The following is a 5,000-nucleotide window of genomic DNA, read 5'->3' as shown; positions in this document are numbered from 1 at the left end:
ATCTATTCTCTGTGTGTGTGTGTGTGCGTGTGTGTGTTTCTGAGCACTGAATCAACGTATTAGCGGAGATGATATATCCGCAGACGGTTAATATACACCCGCTGTTTCAAGTGATGTCAAGATGATCTGTAATAACACCTCCAATAGAGTTGTCCAAATTGTTACCAGTCAGAAAGATCGCGTTCTATCGTAAATGCAAAGCTTTCAGTTAAGGCACACGTGCACCGTCTTTATAAATATTTGAAGATCAGCGTGTGCGCGTTTGTTTGTGTGTTGTACGGCTGTGTGTGTGCGTGCGTGCGTGTGTGTGTGTGTGTGTGTGTGTGTGTGCTTTTGGAGTGTTTGTATATTTTCCCTCTGTTTTGAACGTTTATAAATTGACAGTTACTCGCTATGATTCCGCGTCGGGCTGAGACAAGGTGACCAGGTTTAAGACTTGGAACCTCAGTCTTCAGGGGCGAAATAAAAATGAGAAAACATGACAAATGTGTAAAAGTGGAGTGTAAAGAAGTGACGTCATAGGACCGGAAACCATGACGACCTGACATTGCCATGTTTAACTATAAAGTAAATACTTAACTGGAGAGTGAAGTTCAACCTTAAGAACAAGACTGGCAGAGCAAATAAAACCAGGACAGCAGAACTAGAGATTTGTGTTTGAGTGTTATCACAAAATAATGGCAAGTATCTGGCTCATTAAAATTAATGGTCTGCCAAAATTGATTAGTAAATTTGTTTAATTTATTTCGAACCACATAAAACAAGATGAGAACGGACGATCCGTATCTTCCTCATATTTATTGTTGTGATGAGAGTTACGACGCCCCCTTGCGAGAGATAGACTGGTCCGAGTGAAATGTTAATAGTAACGATCCGTGTGAGTCCAGATGCAGAGTTCGGAGTCGAGTGAAGTTCGGGTTAGTTCGCAGTGAAGTCGGAAGGTGTCGGCTGGTTCGTTCACAAGGAATATTGAATGTTGGTTCGTAGAGATTTGTTAGTTCGTTACATTGTTTTTACTGTTGTCTGCTTATCTTATTTATTCTACGTAACAAATTACGATACTACATTTATCTAAATCAATAATTGATTAACTTATTGACCTTATGCTTAGTAGAGTGACACAATTGTTTTTAGATGATTTGAGGACTCAAGTCTTTCCAATATGGATCTACAAAATTATATCGTAAAATACGCATCTCCTATGAACGGTTTGTCTGATGAATGTTTTTTGACTTGGCTAAATTTAGAGAATCGTAGTGAATATAACGGATTTGATAGTGAATTTACTAGTAATGTTTGTAAAGTTGATTTCAGTAAATTCTGAAGACAGTCGTGGTAATGAAGCGAATGTGGTTGGTAAATACATTGGAGTGCAGTACGAAGTTCTAGAAATAAACAAACGTGTGATTTGTATTCGTTGTGCGGGAAATCCATTCAATCTTGGTTATTATACTGCAATAGGTTATCACTCAGAGGCAGTAAACCTCTTAAAAGTTGCTCAAAAAATATTCTCTTCTTTTCATCTTCTATAAAGAAGTGGACCGAATTAATCAAGAAAAGAAATCGATGTAATTTAGTGTAAATGTGCAAAATAAGGACACAAGATACACTAAAATGTACAATGTTACTTATCAAAATAAATTTCAGTTTTTCTACGTGATATCTATTGAAGAAGCGGAAGATTGGAAGAACTCTGTTAATTCTACCATTTCGCTGCCTTAGCTACAGACGAAGCTCGAAGAAGTGAACATACGTCCATAGCAAGGCAACCTCTACTGCTGGAGGACTTTCGTCTACTGCTGATATATTTCTGTGGTTTTTTAACTCTATACATCTAAAAGAAATGATTTTTCTTGAGACGGGCACAGCAGTTTAACAGGCCTTCAACGAAATATCTACCTTAAGTATGATATGTGTGTGTGTGTGTGTGTGTGTGTGTGTGTGTGTGTGTGCGTGTGTGTGTGTGTGTGTGAGTATACATGTATGTATGTCTCTTCTATTTTTTTATTATTATAAATCTTCCACTGAGGAGGGAGCCGATTTCCAACAAAGATACAAGGCTCCATCTTTGGGATGTAGTTAACACAGACAAATTCACATTTGGAACTTGAGAAAAGTCTTGCCTATTTTTACTGTTCCACTCACAGATTGACCTTGTACGAATTAGCCGGTCGATTTTTCTTGTATGTATGTATGTATGTATGTATGTATGTATGTATGTATGTATGCATGTATGGCAATTATAGCGTGGAAAACGCACAATCATAAAAAAACGCACAAAACTATTAACTTCACCTAAACATTTATTATTTGGCATCAAATTTTCGTCGCACATCTTGAGACCTGGTCATTACACTGTTCCACTGCAGTGAATTGAGTAGTTTTTGTGTATTTCTGAATGGCTGTAGGCGAGTACATATCCGACATATATATGTAATAATTACCATAAACAATTATAGAAAAAATGGAGGAGAAAAAGGTGTTGAATCAAAATTAGATTTAATACAAAATAGGATTCAATATAATTGTTTATGGTATATTTATACCTATAACGATATTTTTCAACTACTATTTTCATATTCTTATTACTTGTTCTGGCTGTTTTTTTATGAATATGATGAATCTTTATTAGAAATTATTCTTTCTCTCTTTTTGGACCTCTCAAAAAGTTTGAATTGTTCTCCTTTGAACTTATTTTTTCCCACATATTTAATGATTATGTGTTTCTTAAACTAAAGTAATGCAGTTCTTCCACCCAAATAGTTACTACTTACAACAGCTAAGGTAAAAGATAAGCTGAACCGTTTGAAATCTTCAACCAGTCACTAAAATACATACTATCTACATAGGCACATGATTTTAATAAAAGAAAGGGGGCTATTTCAATACAGATGTCTCATACCTAGCAGTCAGGATGTCCCGTAGTTGAAATAATACCTACAATAATACAGAAATATTCTTGTATAAATTATAAACAGTGTCAAGCGGAAATAATGTATATCATTCGTCGTTGAAACATTTCAATATGTTAATTAAGAATTGTATACATAATATTAGATTATACCCAACGTACACCAATACCTCAGACTTTGAAATACAGACATACAGATAAATATATGCCCTGTGAACATAAATTAATGTTACGGTCGGTACAAAAATAATAACCACCTAAAGTGCTAATTTAGGTATAAACAGTTCCAGAAGTAAAAAAATAATATCAAAACCTATCTTGTTTCAGTCAGGTTAACGTAAGTATAGACATTTTCAAATATGCATACATACAGAGGAGCTTACGGGATAACCTTCAGGAAGTGTGTTCCAGCAGATATAACATGTGTGTATGTATGTATGTATGTATGTATGTAAGGATGGATGGGTATATAACAAGAAAATTCAAAAGAATGGTAACTCTAAATACCATGTGACTGAGATGAAGTAAGAACAGGGTTCCTCCACGTGAAGCAACATGTACGCTGGTGACAATTATATATATGATATAAGATAACATGATATAATATATATATATATATATATATGTGTGTGTGTGTGTGTGTGTGTGTGTGTGTGTGTGTGTGTGTGTGTGTGTGTGTACGTATGTACGTACGTATGTATGTACGTATGTATGTATATGTATATATGAATGCATACGCATACAGGTTTAAAAAATAAAAGCCAAAATTGGTATCGCATTTCAATAGGGTTAATAATAAAATATATAACCTTGCGCAGGAATGTACGGAATAACCTGAAGGAAGCGACTTTCCTTAGCTATACCAAGCATGAACACACACACACACACACACGTATCAGAAAGTTTTAACGCAACCTAGAGTAAAAATTATGGGCCCTACGCCCTGCTGCGTCTAATGCAAACAAGTGTGAACCTGATTAGACGATTTGAAACCTTTTCCGACTGAGATAATGGTCTTACGTAATATCCTCTGGTCACTATGCATCCAAATATCATAACATAATGACGCAAAAAGGCTCAGAAATAATTGCAACATTAATGAACCTGGTGGCCCCTAACTCTATGCTGGGTTTTACGCCATAAACAATAAATATGAAGGAGCAGCAAGAGTCGTCTTCCGATGACGTCTGTTTTGCTTTCTCTGATGAAGCCGTTACTTGAATCTTTAGGCTGACAGAATATAGTTGAGAGATCACAATATGTCCCGACTACAATGTTGAACTCCGTACGATTCTGTAATGTGGTCGTCGAGACTCCATTGCCAGGACGGATGACGGATAGCACTACACAAACAACTGGAACGACATGTGTAAACAAATGGCTTTATTTTTCTGTTGACAGAGCAGAAAATATTGTGGATTTTATGGTAGTTCTGATTATATCTTTGTATTTTTGTTTGGAATCTAATCAGGAAACAAAGACCAATATTTTGTACCTGCAGAAAGACTAATTATTTGTATGGAAACTAACTAGGAACTGATATAAGTAATTAATGTGTACACCATTATCAACATATGCGTAAGGCTCGCAACATGTGTATCCACGTAAAGCGGCGAGATGGCAGAAACGTTAGCACGCCGGGCGAAATGCTTAGCAACGGTATTTCGTCTGTCGTTACGTTCTGAGTTCAAATTCCGCCAAGGTCAACTTTGCGTTTCATCCTTTCGGGGGGCGATAAATTAAGTACCAGCCAGTAACTGGCATTGCATCTAGTTACTGTAATGTTTCGATCCTTGTCTCAGTTCAAACTTAGCATTTGTCAACAAGATTTTCGGTTGTTGTTTGTTTTCATCAAGCGTTCGATTTAAACATTTTTTTTACTTGTTTCAGTCACTTGACTGCGGCCATGCCGGGGCACCGCCTTGGAAGGTTTTAATCGAACAAATCGACCCCAGGACTTATATTTTAAAGCCTAGTCTCCATCGGTCCCTTTTGCCGAACGTAACTGAAGGATGATGGTGAAGTCGAATCGACATTCAACCGAATGTAGTCTTTACGCTCAATAGTATGGTTCGATTCAGCAGAACTG

At 36.5% G+C, this 5,000-nt stretch overlaps 1 long non-coding RNA gene across 1 annotated transcript in view; it reads left to right on the top strand.

Annotated features, from left to right (window-relative positions):
• Window positions 1-860: 860 nt before the first annotated feature.
• The window catches only part of LOC106868188 (uncharacterized), a 17,391-nt gene continuing 13,251 nt past the window's right edge, over window positions 861-5,000 (top strand). The window contains exon 1 of the long non-coding RNA XR_001409236.1: window positions 861-979. This is a non-coding gene — a long non-coding RNA (uncharacterized LOC106868188). The remainder of the gene's footprint in view (window positions 980-5,000) is intronic.

The sequence above is a fragment of the Octopus bimaculoides genome, chromosome 8 (assembly GCF_001194135.2).
Source record: "Octopus bimaculoides isolate UCB-OBI-ISO-001 chromosome 8, ASM119413v2, whole genome shotgun sequence".
Lineage (NCBI taxonomy): Eukaryota > Metazoa > Mollusca > Cephalopoda > Octopoda > Octopodidae > Octopus > Octopus bimaculoides.
This window is presented reverse-complemented; position numbering and strand designations above follow the sequence as displayed.